Source organism: Falco punctatus, assembly GCF_963210335.1.
Source record: "Falco punctatus genome assembly, chromosome: 6".
In the NCBI taxonomy this organism is placed as follows: Eukaryota; Metazoa; Chordata; class Aves; order Falconiformes; family Falconidae; genus Falco; species Falco punctatus.
In genome coordinates, this window is record NC_137585.1 from 35,871,394 (window position 1) to 35,891,273 (window position 19,880).

At 40.9% G+C, this 19,880-nt stretch overlaps 1 protein-coding gene across 4 annotated transcripts in view; it reads left to right on the forward strand.

Annotated features, from left to right (window-relative positions):
• The window catches only part of GRAP2 (GRB2 related adaptor protein 2), a 119,268-nt gene that overhangs the window by 62,224 nt on the left and 37,164 nt on the right, over positions 1 to 19,880 (forward strand). Inside the window, exon 1 of one of the 4 annotated variants that reach the window (XM_080393017.1) lies at positions 15,957 to 16,204. The exons of the other annotated variants lie outside the window; for them this stretch is intronic. The gene's annotated coding sequence lies outside the window, so the exon portion shown is untranslated. Of the gene's footprint in view, positions 1 to 15,956; positions 16,205 to 19,880 lie in introns of those variants that run through there. 4 annotated transcript variants of the gene reach the window in all.

The following is a 19,880-nucleotide window of genomic DNA, read 5'->3' on the forward strand; positions in this document are numbered from 1 at the left end:
AAGATACATCTACCAATTGCATCATCGGCTTCTGAGAAATCTAAGAGCTTGGAAAAGTGAGACTACCATCATTAGGCTTACTTTTTCTGCGCAGAAGACTGCAACTTAACTGTACAACCTTTAGGGCTCCACTGATCAAAAAGGTTTAAATTCACTGCCTTCTAGGACTTCTCAGTAAATAGAATAAAATTGCCCTTATCCAGCACGTTTTCCACAGAGACGGTTGATCAAAGGAAGTTACAGGTAACTGAATTCAACAGTGTGTGTATTTGGTATTCATTTTATTTGCACTATGGTTTTTCACATAGTCTTGGCAAGGTAAAATGTTCTCAGAGTGGATGCAAATGAAGTGCAATTTACATATGCTTTAAACTGTCTTGTCATTGCCAGAGTTGTGTAAAAGGGTGTGATTTTGTACTACAACTAAATGCATCCAATGATTGGCACTGAAGAGGACAATCTCACAACTTCTTTTCTTTTCTCCTCTTCCCCAGCATGGATTCCTGCCCACTTTTCCCTAGAGCTTCAACCATGAGATTAAGGAAGCTAGACTGGAAAAAAAATATTAATCTTTCTAAAATTTATTAGGCTCTCCACTGGGGTTACATGACTATAACTTCCTGCACAAGTGCATAGCTGGAGCTGAGAGGAAGGAATAGGATGATTCCCTTTTGAAATTTGAATATATTTGGATTATTGCACATAGTCATGGCAATTGTAATGAGAAAAAAATACCTCCCTTTGCTGTGTTGTGAAGAGCTTACACAGTTGTACCTTTCAGCGTCAATTTGCTTTGAAAAGAAAAGGTTATGGGATTACAAGTGAGAGATACGTATTCTTTAAGGCATTGTGGAGCACACACTGGAGGCAACTTGATTCTTCAGTTTCTTAGTTTTGTTATGATTATTATATTTCCCCAGTTAACTGTGAACAGAATTCAGTAGGGGGGGGAAATATCTAATTGTATCAAAGATTCCAGCGATTCCCATGCAAGTCTGTTTGAAACTAACATTGCAATATGGAACTACTGAAATGCAAAAAAAAAACCCAAACAAAACCACAACCCCCCAAAAAAACCAAAACATAAGCTGTTTGGAATTTCTTTTGTATCAGGATGATTTAATCTCCCATATAAAATTAATTTCTAAAGTGTCTTCTGTTAGGAGCTATACTATGTTCCAAACATTTGAGAGAGAGTTCCGCTAACACTATTTGTCTGAAAATGTTCACATTTTCTGGAAGAGGGAGAAGTCTACAGTTCCTGTCTAGTGAGAAGGAGGAAGCAAGCCTGGGAGGTAGAATGCAGAAAATCTGCAGATTATAGTGGTTTTCTCTGTCTTGGTTAAAAAAACCCAACCAAACACAAGTCACATATAGCATTTTGCATGTTAGCTGATTTTTTTATCAGCCAACAAATAAATTGTGCTGAAACATTAGACTTTACTCCCATGGTGATTAGATATTACAGTACATATGGTATGGAAATTTAAGTAGTGTTTGAAGACCTCATAATGCCTAAACACAGCATGCCTGCCAACTGTTGACCATACGCTATAGCTGAACCAAACGTGGAGTTGCATCCTGCTATCCTGCACCTGGATTTGCCATGCAAATATATCTTAGATGTTATTGTAGAGGAAGGCCTAGCAAGGACTTCATATACTTTCTCTCCACAATAGCTGCAGCAAGTAGATCATACATCCCCACCGATAAAAACAGACATAATCTTCTGTCTGTTTGAAATGAGTTTGTCACATCACACAAGATTTGTTGTCACCCTGTCCAAAAATTGTAGTGCTTCTGTTTTTCTCTTGGTGAAACTAGACAACATTATGTCCTTTATGTTATACTGACTGCATCTAAAATGCAAAAATATTTAGGACTGATGGGTCAGGGTGAAAGGTGCAGCAACAGACTAAATGCTGTACATGCTGACTTTGGTTGGTTTGTACAGTATGTCAACTTGAATAGTCATGTCCTGTAACATTGTATTCAATAGCTGGTATTTAAGTCTTAGTAAAACAAGCCAAAAAATCTGAGTAGTTTTTTTCTGATATTAAACACTGGCTTCTTTAGAGAAGTTTCTTACTGCAAGTTCAGCTCAAATTATGTTTACAGCATTTTAGAAGACCATCTGAACAAAATTAACTCCTACCAATTTTAATTATTCAGAAGTTTCCCCTCCTTTCATTTTATAATTTAAATGTTACGTAGAATAATTTACTCATTAATAAATAGCCTTGATGCTTTTTAGACCTCTGTGATAGCTGATACGTAAAAGCTGTACCAAAATAACTGAAAAAATGCTATCAGTGAGCAATTTCTCTTTGTTTTGTGGCACAGAGCCATACTGATTTAGTTAACATTCGTGTAAAGTCATCCTATTCCCATGTTATTTCACAGTGAATATCATCTGACATTTTATTCTGAAAGTAGTGATCCACTTGGAAAGCGGAGGACTTTTTGAATCCTGCCTAAACCCCAGTGTTAATGTCTCCTTTTAGCTATATATCCTATATAGTTTGTGTGAATACCAGTAGTCTCTAAATTATGCAAGATACCTGTAGCTGGGATGAAGCATAAAGCAAGCTGTGTTACAAATCAACCAGTGTAACCACTCTGTTGATCTCAACCCACCTTTTCAGAGCATTTAATCTCCAGTTTCTACAGCATACCTGCTCTTCTAGTATTGGTCTCCATACTTTTCAGACCCAATGCTATTGCACAGTCTGAACAAGAGTCCATTAAACTGATTACTTGCTATTCCCCTACTGATGCTCTCTTCCAAGTTCTGCACAGGCACCTCAGTCTTGACCCAAAGCAATTCTTTTTCTTGGTTTCAGGATTCCAATGCACTTTCTTTCAAACTATTTTAAGACTGTCAATAGACCCTGCTATTCCAGTTTTGAATGAAATCTTTTGGTCAAACCAGGTTGTACCTAAGACAATAGGCAAACAGACTGAGACAGAAAAATGTTTGCTATATTTAAACATCCACAATACAACCCTATTTGTGACTCCGCAAGCAAGTACTGTAACAGACCCATTACTTTATTCCTAAATGCTTCCATTTCCCACTTTTTCTAAAACCATTAACTTACAGTTTTTACTTTTTGCATTGCATGGATTTTTAACATTTATTTTTAACAGATAATACTTTTTTACCATGGAAAGCATTTTCATTTTTAATCAGCTAAAGTTTTAGCATATATTCTTATTATTATTAGCAATTATTAATTTAATTATATATATAATAAAAGCAATTATTAGCAATAATTAAGAATATATTCTTAAAATCTAAGCTTGAGCTGTTTAGGTTGAAGTTTGTCTGAATCAGGAAATTCTGGTAGGAGCTGAGAGAAACACAATGTTGATGAACAGCCTTTGATATTAGCCCTCTTAGGGGACAATATAATATAGGAGATACAACATCTAGTTATGTTTTAGTTATCTTGATGCCTGTTTGTCATATTACTTCTTCTGATGATGTCAGAAACCATAGGAAAGGGAAGATAAGGCAGATTGGCATCCTGAGCAGAAATATTAACGTATGCTACAGAATGCCTCAAGAGATAGGTTGCAGACATTGAAAGACCTCTGGTTTCCTCCTTAGAATTAGAAACCTGAAAATTCAGTACCAAGATCACCGTCTCTGTGTATTAGTTTTCCTCTTTCATTCCCTTCTGCTGTTGTATGGTAAATTTTTCAAGCACTAAATCTGATTATAGATTCAGATTATAGAATGGTTTGGGTTGGAAGGGACCTCGAAGACCATCTAGTCCTAATCCCCCTGTCATGGGGCAAAGACACCTTCCACTACACCAAGTTGCTCAAAGCCACATCCAGCCTGGCCTTGAACATTGCCAAGGATGGGGCATGATAATGCTTTTGCTCTCCCTGTAGTGTCACACTGATGAATTCTGGTCTGGCAGATGGATCTGACCTGATGGACAAATTAATTAGAGTTGCAGCTGGTATTTACTTCTCATCATTAATGAGTACAGGGCTTTCAAGCTGCTTTTCAGAGGGCTTTTGAAGTTAAGATATTTTATTTTACAAATAAGATGGATAAAGACTGAATTTATTGTCACTTATCAAAACCCAGGTACAGGGCAATAGCTAGTTAAGACAGTGACACACCTCTTAGAACTGAGCAACCAGATGTTAGTTGTTTTTTCTGACTCATTCTGAAACCACATGAAACTACATACTACTTACAAGTTAAGCAGTGATGAGGTGGAAGCACATGCCACCTTTTGCTGAAAGAGGAAAAAAGGGCATTGAAATGTAAATTCTTATGGTACAGTTAGAGTTTTCCTTAGCTTAATCTCATAGCCCCCAGATTTTTATACAGTCATTAAATAGTCTTGAATTTATCTCATCATCAACAAGCAAAATCATTATGCACAGCTGTACTATAGAAGTGGCACAATGCAATTATTTCATTGCACAGAACAGATGCATGCTGTTGGCACCTCAGACCCAGTAGGAGCTGCATGGAGCTTGTATCAGCAGGAATTCACTTTCCCATACATCACTTGGGGACACAAATGTGCAACGTGACAGGCCCATCACTACCAATAATTCATCTAATTTACTATGGCAAGGTGGATACTTGGTTGTGTCTGAATGCCAACAGGTCAGTGGCTTCATCTAGCAGCTCACGCTGTTCCCAGCAGTGCTATGTGCCTACTAATAATTTAATCTTGTATTTGAAGTTCAGTTCCTAGCAGTTTACCCCTTCTTTCTCATTGTCTTTCACTTCTACTTAAAAATATAATGGTCCATTTCAGCAAAATTAACTGCAATTTCATGGATCACTACAGCAGGAATAAATTTATACATAACACTGTAATCCATCTCTTTGTTCCCCAGAATGCAAACTGACTTGATGAGCAATTCTGTGTTCTATGTAAATAACCCTACTTCTAATTGAGAGTGCTGCATTTTCAGTGAAGAAGGGGGAGAGAAAAGAAGATTGTATCTCTGACTTTGATTTTCTGATAGTTTTTCCAGGATATTTCATTTCAATTTTTAAAAAGTTTAACATATAGAAAATATAGGCATCAACTACCTTGATTTCTTTTTGAATGAAGACTCTGGTGCTCTGCTTGTGCTTCATTCTTTATTTTCTTTAAAAAAAAGTAGTTTTCAAAATCTGAATTCTCATATAACATGCCAGATTACAATATCTAAAATACCCAGTTCTTCTATCTAGTAGATACCAGTTACCATATGGGCAAGAATAAAACATTACTCTTGTTCTTCCATCAGTGTGTCAGTAATGGGCAAGAAGAAACACTCTACAATAGGATGAACAATAGGAAGTTCACTTTCCATAGCCCCTCTTACATTCAGAGTCTCTGCAGGGATTGTCAGCAGGTGGAATAATTTATATGAACTGGATAATTGTCTTTGTAGCATGGATGCCTTTCTACTATGAATTGATTGGCATTTCCACTTTTTTCACTATAAAGATGTTAGACAGTAATTATCGAGAACCTCTTGCAGGTTCAGAACTAAAACCAATGTCTAGAGAAGATATTGAAAATAAAGATACCAGCTTTTATATGCTGTTATAGGTTTCTTAAACTACAAATTTTATCAACAAATTTGATTGATTATGAAATAGTAAAAGTTACTGAATGTGATTGGTGAAGATGTTTGAGTGGTAAACATTAAGTCTTGTCTTTAAACTTCATTGAACTACTGACTTGAAGTCCATCAAGTCAGTGCAACCTAACTTCTCCAGGAGGAACAAACTTATGTTACCAATATTATGGGGTAGTAGTTTTTTTTAAAAAAAGAAATAATTACTCTTCCATACTGTGCATTTAGTGAATTGTAGCATTTATTGCCACAGAGTGTAGTGAAGGGCAAAAACGTAAATAGAGACATTTACAGAAAATAAGTGGCTCTCAAATATAATTGTTCAAATACATTCTCTGGCTCAACAAGTCCCTGGATTGTTGCAGGGAACAATTTCTGGAAGGAATGTCAAGAGAAAGCTCATTTTGTTTCTTTTCTTCCTGCCCATTTCCTGTAAATAGATCTTACTGGCACTCCCAGATAGAGGGCACTGGGCCAGATGGGCCTTTTGCCGGACCCTGTACACTATTGTAGTGCTTTTATGTGCATTATGGCATTTAGTACGATTTCCTGGCAAAATCACATTTGCTTCAAAACCAACTTGTTTCTACCAGCAGCATCTGTTAGAACTGCAGAATGAGCAAACCCACTAGCTGAAAGTGCTTCAGTACTTGCTTCCTAACTGACATACACCTGTGGTGCTGCTTAGTAACTTATGTTGACTGGACTATCATTGCTTTGAGCAGCCATGTTAATTACCCTATCGTCTTAGTAGTACTCGTGTAACTAGAAACTTGTATACACAGAATCTGCCTGTCTTCTCTGGTGCAATTCCTTCATTAACCTAGGAAAATACAGCTATGAAAGAGCAGTATCAGCCCCAGTCTATTTCAATATGTATTTTAGAACCAGGAAATATTAGTTTGTCTTGCTTATTTTCAAGCCACTAATTTTTGGAAATACCAAATGGATGGCAATTTCTTTTCAATTTTCAGCATTTCATCTCATCTCTCTTCATGTTTCCACTGATATGTAAGCCTAAGTCAGCAGTGATGTAATTTTTCCTAAGTTCTTACTTGTAAAGGTGTTGGTAATTTTAAGTATTTTTTTCTGAAAATAACACAGAAAACTTGCATTTCCTTACTCTTTTTCTGATTTCTTTGTGGAGCTGTGATTACTTGCTATCTTTCCTTGAGAAATTAGTTTAAATAATCCCCCCCCAACTTCCTAATTTTAATTGACAGGCCTTCTCAAGTCATCTTTGATTCCTTACAGTGTTACCCACACAATGAAAATTCTTCACTGTCTCAGTATTAAAGAAGCCCTGTTGACATTGGTGTCTGACTTTCTCCGATCCATTATTTATAAAATAATCCAACTGTGTGCACTTACACACATGCCTCCAGTTCTTTCTGCAGTCATTCATCCATCATACCATCTGCATAATCTCAGAAAGAGAAACTGCACTGTATGTTAGTTCACCGATGTCTCAAATTAGTGAGCTTGGGGGACCCCAAGAATGGTTAGAGGTTGCTTTTCTGACTTTTACTTTAGCATCAGAATAATTTTTCATAAAGTTCTTCATGTGCCTCCTGAGTGCCATAGATTCATTTTACATCTGGAGTCAGTAAGTGACACCAGACATTTCTCGTGGTACTTATTCTATTGTCCAAATTAGAAAACTCAACACACTTCTGCAAATGTAACAGTTCTAACATGAATTAGAAATTAGGGCTTCACCCCCCAGAAAGGTGGCAGGATCAATAGCCCAACCAAGGTGCATCTACACCAATGCATCCAGCAGGGGCAACAAGCACGAGGAACTGGAAGCCATTGCGCACCAAGAAAACTATGATATATCATCATGGAAACAAGGTGGGATGAGTTGCACAACTGGAGTGCTGCAGTGGATGGCTATAAACACTTCAGAAGGGATGGGCAAGGAAGGAGAAGCCCTATATGTTAGCGAGTGTTTTGATTGTCTAGAGCTTAATGATGGTGACAAAAGGGTTGACTGTTGTAAGGATCGGGGGGAAGGCCAACAAGGCAGATGTCATGGTGGGAGTCTGTTATAGACCACCCAACCAGGATGAAGAGGCAGACAAAATATTCTATAATCAGCCAGGAGAAGTCTCACATTTGCTAGCCCTTGTTCTCATGGGGGACTTCAACTTACCAGATATCTGCTGGAAATACAATACAGCAGAGAGGAAACAGTCTTGGAGGTTCCTGGAGTGTGTGGAAGATAACTGCCTGACACAGCTGGCGAGTGAGCCTGTTAGGGAAGGCGCCCCGCTGGACCTGTTGTTTGTGAACAGAGAAGGACTTGTGGGTGATGGGATGGCTGGAGGCCATCTTGGGCAGAGTGATCATCCCTAAGCATGTGGAGGAAAAGAAGGTTAGCAAGAGTAGTCAACATGGATCCACCAAGGGGAGATTGTGGCTAACCAACCTAACCACCTTCTATGGTGACTGGCTGGTAGACAGGGGAGAGCAGCGGATGTTACCTACCTTGACCTCCACAAGGCTTTTGACGCTGTCTCCCATTAACATCTTCATACATAAGCCCAGAAAGCATGGGTTAGATGAGTGGACAGTGAAGTGGATTTAGAACTGGCTGAATGGCAGAGCCCACAGAATTGTCTTCAATAGCACAGAACCTAGCTGGAGGCCTGTAGCTAGAGGTGTTCTCCAGAGGTCAGTACTGGATCCAGTCTTGTTCAACTTAATCATGAATGACCTGGATGAAGGGACATAGTGTACCCTCAGCAAGTCTGATTATGATACAAAACTGGGAGAACTGGTCAATACACAAGAAGGCTGCACTGCCATTCAGTGAGACCTGGACAGCCTGGAGAGTTGGGCAGACAGGAACTTAATGAAGTTCAACAAAGGCAAGTGTAATTCCTTGAGAGGAATAACCCCATGCACCAGCACAGGCTGGGGGTTGACCAGCTGGAAGGCAGCTCCATGGAGGAAGACCTAGGAGTCCTGGTGGACAGCAAGTTGCCCATGAGCCAGCAGTGTGCCCGTGTGGCCAAGAATACCAGTGGGATCCTGGGGTACATGAGGAGAAGTGTGGCCAGCAGGTCAAGGGAGGTGATCCTCCCCCTCTGCTCTGCCCTGGTGAGGCCACATCTGGAGTGCCATGTCGAGCTCTGGGCTTCCTAGTTCAAGAGAGACAGAGACTCTCCAGACTAGAGAGGGTCCGGTGGAGAGCTACAAAGATGATGAGGAGACTGCAGCATCTCCCTTATGAGGACAGGCTGGGAGAGCTGGACCTGCTTATCCTGGAGAAGACTGAGAGGGGATCTTACCATTTTCTACAAATACCTTAAGGGTGAGTGTCAAGAGGATGGGACCAGGTTCTTTTCAGTAGTGTCCAGTGACAGGACAAGGAGCAACAGGCTACAACTGAAACACAGGAAGTTGCATCTGAATATGAGAAAGAATTTCTTTACTTTGAGGGTGACAAAGCACCTAGAACAGGCAGCCCAGAGGGATTGTGGAGTCTCCTTCTCTGGAGATATACAAAACCTGCCTCGACACAATCCTGTGCAACTGCTCTAGGTGAACCTGTTTAGCCGATGTTTTAACTAGATGATCTCCAGAGGTCCATTACAGACCTAAACATTCTGTGATTCTGTGATCACAAAGTGATAAGAGTTTTCGATCCTTGGAGCAGTAAGGAGAGGGGTCAGCAGAACTGCTGCCTTGGAATTTTGGAGGGCAGACTTTGGCCATTTCAGGAGTCTGGTCGACAGAGTCTCTTGGGAAGCAGTCCTGAAGGGCAAAGGAGTCCAGGAAGGCTGGACATTCTTCAAGCAGAAAATCTTAAAGGTGCAGTAGCAGGCTGTCCCTATGTGCTGAAAGATGAGCCAGTAGGGAAGACCACCAGCCTGGCTGAACAGAGAGCTTTGGCTGGAACACAGGAGAAAATGGAAAAGGGGCAGGCAACTCAGGACTACAGAAGTGTCATGAGGTTATGCAGGGAGAAAATCAGAAGGGCCAAAGCCCAGCTAGAATCTGGCTACTACTGTAAAAGACATTTTAAAATGTTTCTCTAAATATGTTAGCAACAAAAGGAGAGCTAAGGAGAATCTCCGGCCTTTATTGGATGCGGGGGCAAACAGTGACAAAGGGTGAGGAAAAAGCTGAGGTATGTAATGCCTTCTTTGCCTCAGTCTTTAACAGTAAGACCAGTTGTTCTCTGGGTACTCAGCCCCCTGGGCTGGAAGGCAAGGCTGGGGAGCATAGTGAAGCCCCCATAATCCAAGGGGAAATGGTCAGCAACCTGCTACACCACTTAGGCACACACAGGTCTATGGGGCTGGATGGGATGTACCCGAGGGTACTGAGGGAGCTGGTGGAAGTGCTCACCAAGCCGCTTTCCATCATTTATCAGCAGTCCTGGCTAACCAGGGAGGTCCCAGTCGAATGGAAGTTAAAAAATGTGATTCCCATCCACAAGAAGGGCTGGAAGGAGGATGCAGGGAACTACAGGCCTGTCAGTGTGACCTTGCTGTCAGGGGAGGTTATAGAGCACATTGTCTTGAGTGCCATCACATGGCATGTACAGGACAACCAGGTGATCAGGCCCAGCTAGCATGAGTTTATGAAAGGCAGGTCATGCTTGACTAACCTGATCTCCATCTATGACAAGGTGACGCACTTTGTGAATGAGGGAAAGGCTGTGGATGTTGTCTACCTAGGCTTTAGCAAAGCTTTTGGCACCATTTCCCACAGCATTCTCCTAGACTGTTGATCTGCTTGAGGGTAGGAAGGTTCTACAGGGGGATCTGGACAGGCTGGATCAATGGGCTGAAGCTGATTGTATGACCTTCCACAAGGCCAAGTGCTAGGTCCTGCACTTGGGTCATAATAACCCCACGCGATGCTACAGGCTTGGTGAAGAGTGTCTGGAAAGTTGCCTGGCAGAAAAGGACCTGGGGTGCTGGTCAACAGCCAACCAAATATGAGCCAGCAGTGTGCCCATGTGGCCAGGAAGGCCAGAAACATCCTGGCTTGTATGAGAAACAGTGTGGCCAGAAGGACCAGGGTAGTGATTGTCCCCCTGTACTCTGCACTGGTGAGCCTGCACCTCAAATACTGTGTTCTGTTTTGGGCCCCGCACTTCAAGAGAGACATCGACGTGCTGGAGAGTGTCTAAAGGAGGGAAACAAAGCTGGTGAAAGATCTAGACAACAAGTCATATGAGGAGTGGCTGAGGGAACTGGGGTTGTTAAGCCTGGAGAAAAGAAGGCTTGGAGGAGACCTTATTGCGCTGTACAGCTCCCTGAAAGGAGGTTGTACTCAGTTTCTTCTCCCAAGTAACAAGCGATAGGACAAGCAGCAATGGCCTGAAGTTGCACAAGGCGAGGTTTAGATTGGATGTTAGGAAAATTTCTTCACTGAAAGAGTTGTCAGGCATTGGAAGAGGCTGCCCAGGGAGGTGGCTGAGTCACCATCCCTGAAGGTATTTAAAAGATGCATAGATGTGGTGCTTAGAGACATGGTTTAGCGGTGGACTTGGCAGTGTTAGGTTAATGGTTGGATTTGATGATCTTAAAGGTCTTTTCAACTTGATTCTTTTCCAAATGATTCTATGATATCATTCAAAATTCTGGAGGAAGAAGCAGAGACAGAAATAATTTTATTCTCTCTTTCTTATCTGTGTAAGACAGACAACACTGGGATTCCATGGCAGCAAAATTAATGAACAGGAAGACAGTGGAGACTGCTTTCTGCAATAGCCTTTTGGTTCCATTCAACTGTTCTTTAAACAAAAGTACAGCAACCATTTACAGACCTAAGGAGAAAATACAGAGAGTATGCCTAGCCTCTCCTTTTGACAAGACCACAGCTTGACTCCAAACTAGAAGGAAAGTGGCTTAGTTTTACTCAATAATATATGCCATAATAATTAAGTGCTTTGACATTTTTTGTTGAAAACACCATATTCAGGTGTTTCACAATGAAAAGTCTACCAAGAACATGGAAAGCACTAGCAAGTAAAAGAAGAAATGGATAATGTTATTTTCCAGTAAGCTTGTTTAAATGTAGCCTAACACCTTCAACTACTAAACCACACCTGTTGACTTATGGTGCTACTGTAGCTAGCATTTTGATCACACCTATTATAAGATCCAAATGCAAATGTCAGATCCAGTGAAAGTTGTATTATAGCTGAAGGACAACATCTGCAACTAGGAAGAAGGGAAGGAAATGTTTTGTGTCAATCCATTGCAACCCTTCTGTCTACAGAATTTTCAAAGGGCTCTAAACAAGAGCAGAGAGGTGAAGAAATTAGAACAAGAGCTTCCATGTGTCTGTGAATTGCTCCACTAAACTGTAACAACAGTGTTTCTAGACCTATCGGCATGGATCTGTTAGCTTTCACAGCTGGTATACTCAATAGGAGGTGTATTTTAGTCAATGCAGTAATAGCATAAAAAGGGAATGCAGCCTACAAATGATTTAAATTATGCCTGTGAACTGTCATTTCACAGCTTTATGAGATGTTCCTGTTCCCCTCCCTCCCTTTTATTTTTTACCATCAGCCTGGGTAGATTTCTGTGCAATTCTCAGCTGAGTCACCAGAGAAGGGTCCACCTTCATCATGTATTAATTTGATTTCAAGCCCCGACAAACACACAGCCTCAAGAAGGGAGACAATCTGTAATACACTATAAGAACAAAAGATAAAAATATTAAAATTCATAATAAATGTTTGTTTTCCATCTGAGCCCCGTCCCCACACCCCCATTTATGAGCGTGCTTCTCCTTTCTGCTAGCTGCCACAGTCCAGACTGAGGGATATTTTTAATGTAAGGATAGGCATGAATTTCAAGGAAAAGATCAAAATGGTACCTTTTATTTTTTTAAAGAATAGAGCTAATTAAGCTTTTTATCAAACTACACTCATCTTCAAATGACTTAGATGGGAAATATATTGGTTTAATTAAGATTTCACAGGGAGAGACTGTTGCAAATGCTTGGAACTGAGAGAAAGGGGGATCTTTATGAGGAGGGTGATGTATGTTTTACAAGTCCCTGTGTCTCTTTGTTGTTTGCACTTCAAACAGAGTCCATTTTTATCTGCCTCTCTCCTGCTGAGAGAAAGTGATTTTATCATGTGTTTCAATGAAGCTATTAAAAACTTCAATCATGAGATTCCTCTTTTGCCTTTGTATGTTTCTCTCTCTCTCTCTCTCTCTGTCAGAGTTGCACTGTGACATCGGTTATATGGCAGCATACATTGATTTCCTTTGGTTTACACGTGGATTAGATAATTCTCATGCAATCATAGCTTGCTTTAACCGAAAAGTTAGTACCCGTGTTTTCCTTAGCTGGCTCCCCACTTGGTTTGACTTTTGTTGGTCTACAATTTTGATGGGTATGCTGTGCTTTCTTCTTTCTTTGTTTTTAGCAAGTGTTGAAAAGTTCAGGAGCGTCAGCTTGAAGTTCTATATGCATACAAAAAGAACAATGCCAGCTCAATACTTTTCCCTCACTTCAGGAGCTCAGGAATATTTCAGAGGTGAAAAAAGAATGTATTACAGTAACGTGGCATTACAATACAAGTATTTGGGGGGCAATACCAGACAGGACTTCTACATTGACAAATCATATACTCTTAATGCTCAGATGTAGTTATTTATCCAGTAATCTAAGACACTAAAAGGGATGTGTACTAGAGATAAAAAGCATGTCAAAATAGTTGAATCATAACTAAAACAAGCTATTAACCTAAAAGATCCTCCTCGGACAAAAATAATAAAAAAACGCAAAACAACAGAAATACCCAGATTTTGATGACTGAAATATAAAATTTAGTAGATGATTGCATTTAAATTATATTTAAATTAAGTAATTGAGATTACAAAGGCCTGAAGCCTGAATATAGCAATACATTAATTTCTTGTCTTTTGCTTTTGTTTGTCAGTTAATGTTTAGACAAATCATGTCATATAAATGAAGCCAAACAGTTTAGGTCTTAGTGTTAGTAGACAAGACATCAACATTTGATTCTTGCATTCTGTGCCTCTGTTCTTGAGCCAGCTCTGTGTGATTAGTGCTGCAATGCTGCATATATAACTGATTTGCAGTTTGCTTACAAGATTGATGTCTCTAATGCAAAACAAAAAATATTTTTGGCTGAATAGCAAAGAGTATATTGTTTTAGACCAAATGGAAAGTTGTGTTTTGCCCAAAAATATTTTTTATTGTTTCAGGTGGTTTTACCTGTTTATTCAAAGCAAAGAATATTTTGAGAGCAGTGTAAAGATGAAAAATCAGAAAATTTGGTATTGGAAATACTTCAACCATTAAAAATGGCAAAGGAGTAATTTGATAGAAATTCACAAAACACCTTAATCCTTCTCTGTAACCTTTTGGACAAAAGATATTACTAAGAATACTTCTTTTCAAGATTTGATATTTCAATATTATCAGTCATATTTTGCCCATTTCTCTTTGTAACACCTGCACTCTTTTGAGGGACACAGATGGAACCCTATCAATCTGGCTGCTTGTTCTTCAAAGTCAACAATAATTAGGAGTTAAAACATTTTTTTTCTGAGCAGCAGGCTGGAAAAAGCATGGACCACTTGGCCAGGCTCTGAACCATACTCAAGGAAATGGAATTCCATCCACATCCTCAAACAGGTACAAAGTCAGGAAAAGTCAGGTTGTGTGGATCTCACTGGCTCCAGAACTCAGTAATTTATGAATCTATTTCTGCTGCAGCAAATGGTCCTTTCCTGGCTTACAGTCTACCAGACAGAATTTAGTTCATGTTTTTAGGCTACGATTTTAGAGTGGTCTTAGAGCAATGGCTGCAGGGAGAAATTTCACTTCGTGTCAGTTCCTTTTTCCTGTGAAATGCCTGGTGCTGGCAGCTGCAGGCACAGTACCAGGCAGCCCATGGGCCAGCGCCAGGGCTGCGTTTCCTAAGGGGACTTTCTGCTTTCCAGCAGCAACGGATTTTCCAATCATCCATGTCCCTTCTCCCACAGGGGCCCTGCTGGCCCCTGGCAGCCCTCGGGCAGGAGGAGGGACTGGAGCTCTGAGGGCAGGGAGCAAAACAGCCTTTCGGGAAGCCAAGCCTCAGAAGGGACAGGATGAGCGCAGGGCATCATGCCCCTGTGTAATTAATGTGTGTAGTTAATTACCAATGGGGTTGATGTAGGTGAGGACACACAGGTGGACTCACACTGCCAGGACCAGCCCTCCCCTGTCCCTGCTCCTCCTTACCTAGCAGTGACTGTCAGGTAACCTTTTCCCTGGGAGAGTCTAACTGCTGCCAGTCACCTGCAAAGACCCACCCCCTTTCTCTCCTAACCCAATCTGAATGCTCTCAACCAGCCCTCCCTTCCCCCATAGGGTCCTTGCATTCAGAGGGACTGTCAATCATCCTGCAAGCCCCACCCCTCCCTAGCTTTCAGCCCGTGCTGCGAGGGGTGGGAGGCCCCCGCCATTTCCTGTAGGGGTGGCATGCAGGGCAACGGGCAGGGGTGTGGGGGAGACAGCTTAGTGCAGTAGCACAGCAGTGTCTTTTCAGCCTTTAACCACCTGAGGAGAAAGCCTTAATTCTAGTTTTGTTTTTAAGGCATTTACGTGGTCCATAGATATTTTGCCACCTGAAAGTGCCATAGTATGGGTGTTGGCCGTATAAATCATCACTGCTTTGGGTAGATCACGGTCCCTCTGTCCAGGCCACCGGCCTTCCATGATGCACCTGTGCTAGTGGCTAAACTGATGCAACTAAATAGGCAAATGTGCCTTTTCTGTCTTCTTAAAAGAATCTGGTTGTCATACCTCTTTTTCTCACAGCTTGAAGACAACCTTCTGGTTCGCTAATTGTGGACTCTGATGAAATCCCAGACTGCTTGTATCAACTCCCTCTTGGCCTGCACCTGCAGAAGCACAAGATGGTCTTTGTATTTGCCTGTGTTTGCTTACAGAGATTGCTTCTCTGTGGGTACACTGTGTGCACACACCTGTGGACTCTGTCATGTCAAATGGGATGTGTGGCAGGAGAGGTGCTGCACAAATTGAAATGCTGATAGCTTATGACCACCACTGTCACCCCATATTAGAGAAAAGGGCACGTTTTAGGAGACTTTTGATGGCTTATTCCTGGGAATGAGTACTTGTGTCCAAAGGGGCCAGTGCTTTCCAGATAGATAACGTAAATAACTGAGCGTTGAGCAAGTCACGAGGTGCCCCAGCACATGGCATGCTGCTGAAGCAGCAAACAGCTGTAGCATTTAGGAAAAACTGCTCTAGAGTAACTGTACGCCTTGCAGTAAGAGAATAAAACCACACTAAGCTGAGCCCCACACCCAGCTCAGTAAGCTACCACGCCTGTGAGTTCCTGCGTGGTTTGTGGTTTGTGCCCTGCCAGCTTGATTGACTGTGCTTCATGAGGGATAGGCAACGATGCCATTGTGAAGACTTGTGTGTACTGCATGGCACCGCAGACTTCGGCCCTTGCTAAGTACTTGCACTGAAGACAGGAGACAAGTTGGTTATTATGAGACTCCTGCCATTCCCCACTGCTTTGTCTCAACATAGATCCTGAACGAGCAGAGTGCAGCCACCTGCCGCAAAGGTACAGATCTGCTCAGTTGCTTGCTTCTTTCACTATGAAGTTTTAAGGGTAGATGCATTGGCTAAATTAGCATCACATTTTGTGCAGAGTTGAGCAAGGAAGGTCTTAGCTGCAAGCCTCAAGGTTTTATGTGTTTTCATTTCTACTGCGGGTGCATCACATTTTTCTCCTTGTCAATGGGGGATCAGGACTGTGCTCAGGAGGAGGGTATTTATAGGAATAGAGCAAAGAAAATAATAAATGGGGATTTTTTATGGTTTGGTTTTTGGTTTTTTTTAAGTCAGAAGCAAAAAGATATCCAGATTTCCCAGAAACTTTAAGGTTGCTCAGACAGAGATCAGACTATTGTCTCTCTCAGACACCCAGTGTGATAATACTGACTGGGGCAAGATGCCTAGAAAGAAAAATGCTTCTGGCAACTGTATATCTGGCATCATTGACCCTCTTTTTGGTGTCTCCTGTGGAATGTGGTGGGGTCTCAAGAGGCCAGGCATGAATGTAATTTCTCCTCAACTGCTTTTTAATGTTATTTTAAAGCTTTTTAATGCATTGTAACTATAATATGCAGTACTGCTATGAGACATTTCTTTAGAATTGAGTGCTATAGAGCTGCATGGCAAGGTTTCTGTGTATTTCATGTATGCTTGTGTGCATAGAGAGAGTTCATAATACTTTACTTGTCTTGCAGTTAACCTCTGAGCAAAAGGGTATCAGTCTCCAAGACAGCATTTAGTAGCACTATATCAGCACAAAATTTTCTTAGAAAAAATAATAATCTAAACTTGCTTCAGCAGCAGGAGAAGCCGTCACATTCATATTGATCTGGAGAAGAAAGGTTTTATAATGACTGAGCCAGGAGAAACTGGCTTTTGGGATGAGAGAGAGTTGCCCACCAGTTATGTTTTGGCATGGAAGACTGTAGCTGATGCAGCTAGCAATGCCAGTCATCCACTTGTAAGTGGAAGGAGAGTAAGGCCCATGCTTTAGCCTCTGCTCCCAGTTTTCTGAACAGGGCATAAACCCTGGCTATGATGTGACAGTGAAATGAGTTGTGGAAAAGATATGGAGAAAACATTTTCCCTTACTAGGCTCTGGGTGAAAAAATGCTGTTGGTGTTCCAGTGAAGCAATCCCCTTATTTTTCTATCTAGTGACATTTACTTTTGTTTCTTTGTTGCATCCAAACTTGCAATCCCACAGAAAAGAGTTTAAACACCAAATAGTGCTATGTGTCATTCCCATTTTTATCAAGAAAGCAGAATAACCTGGAGATGGATGGATAGGCAATGTGAAATGTACACGTCTAAGCTTAGTTTTGTTCTCTGGATTTTGAAGTTGTTTCATCTCTACCTCTCCCTTCTGCACACATCTCCTAAAAATGAATGATCTGCCTGGGCAAAACAAAAAATTGTCTTTCACAAAGTATAATTTTGTACAACTACCAGAGAACCAGGACTCTGCTTCTCAAGTTAGCTGTCTGTCCTGATCTCTTATACCTGCTTACATTAGTTTGTAAAAGTATAGCGTGTCTGCAAGCTTGTCTTGTTTTTACAGGTTATAGCCATTACTCTAATAACAGACATCACTTCAAACTTTGTCTTCCTTTACCTAATCACCCAGAATTTCTTTTTCTTCCCCACACTTACCTTCTACTCTTGCAACCATATGCCACTGCTCTCCATTTTTTCTGATTCAAGGGCAACGGCAGTGAGGTTGTAATGTCCTCTGTCTGTACAATGCTATACTTTGTCCTCCCCACCAATTTGCAGCTTGACAGCAGCTCTCTGTGGCCACAGGCAGTATCTGAAAGTTTGGCCAGCAAGAGGTTGCTATTAAGCCACAGGTCTGAAACTACTGCTGTAGGCAGTCTCTTTTGGTTTTACTGCCTGACATAATGAAAATGATCTTCATTCCCTTTACTATGTTTCTTCCCTTAACCGTATTTTCACTTGAAATTCTTCTCTTAGTGGAGCTGTAAGGTATATACCATAAAATACACACACTGGCAAGTTCCGTCTCTGATAATAGTCAGAAGGCCCTACCCACTGCAGCTGAGAAAATGCTGTATGTTTTATCAGTAATGAAATATTGCTACCAGCAGTTGATACGGCTATGTCTTTGGGGCTCATTTTACTTTCTTTTGTTTGTATAATATAATAAGGCCCTGTCTTCCTCTGCCTTTCTCCCTTCTCTCCAGAGTCTGGTTTTGGTTTAAGAGGAACGTAGCTACTCTGTCTTCTTTCAGTTCCTGAAATTGCTATACACAATCTAATAATTGTCACACACTTGATCTGAAGCTCAGGCCTGGCTGCAAGCCATATTCAAGTCAGTGCAAACAGTATCCATAAATCCCTTGATATCTTTCAAAAATCTTTATTTTGTAGCTCCCTTGAAGGAGACTTCTTAGGCTTTTCATTTTAGTTTTCCACCATTCCTTGTACATTTGGGCAGCAACAAAGGAAGTATATTACCATTAGGGGTTATATGGTACTGACTGCCTTTCCTGTATAAGCCTTTCATCTTAATGTCTACACACATTTATACATATTGATGGGAATTTTAACCATTTGGCCTTAAGACAGGTGAGTATGAATGCTCTCATTTTATAATCAGGCCCATGGACATGAATGTAATGACACTGAGATGACAGGGGCACTAAAGCCGTACATACTATCTTAACAAAATTTATAATCTGTAAAAATGAACTGGCCTCCTGAGAAGGCAGCTTTATGGCATTCAGTAATCCCTTTCCATTTACATATCTCCACGTATGGCTATACTGTACTTTTTAGATGTGTCCTACAATACATAGAGGTGAAGTGACTTGGTCAGAAAAGCACAGCAAATCTTTAGCTGAGCTGGGCTTGGAAACTGGATTCTTGATCATCTTCAAGGCTGCCTTGTTTCTGTATTTTATAGTGACAATTTCAAATAAGCACTTTTATAAAAGAGGGGTGTGGGGGGCAGAGAAAGAAACAAATGTGAGTAGAATTGGCAGTGATATTAGCGAGGCTAGTAAGTGTATGCACTATAGTCTTCATGCTTCAAGGTACAAACTGACTCCCATGATATAGCCATTCTAGTGGGCTGGTGCTTTACTTAAATACTCCTGTTGTTTGGTTATTACTGCCCCATGGATGTTGGACTTAGTCAGCTGGGCGATGTGGGTGAAAGGAAGGACATCTTTCTTTTCTTTTGGCTTGAGCCCAGAACACCATCTCTGAAGTGTAGTTGCTGTAAACACTATTTCTAGAAGGATTTCAAATAGATGAGAATGAACAAAAGTGATCTTGGAAAGGGTATGAGTTCTTCCTGTAACCTTATTTTTTTAAAATTGTTCTAAATGGCTAAATGGCTAATTTCTAAATGGCTAAAATGCCATTTAAATAACATCTAAGCAGGGGAGACTAACCTTTGAAGAATAAGCTTGCTAAGAATGGACACATTATCCTGGCACTAAGATCATAGGTCAGTACTGCAAAATATTATGAGATGAAAGAAAATTACTCAAATGCCTAAATGAACAGTATGCACCAATACATGATGAAACTCTTTTTTCCTTTTCTTGGAGCTCCGAGATCCATCCTTCCTCCCCCTCCCCAGATCTATAACCTTTTTTACATATGGCTTTATCTTTTCAGAGCAGTGTACAGTACCGATTACATGCCACTTTTCCC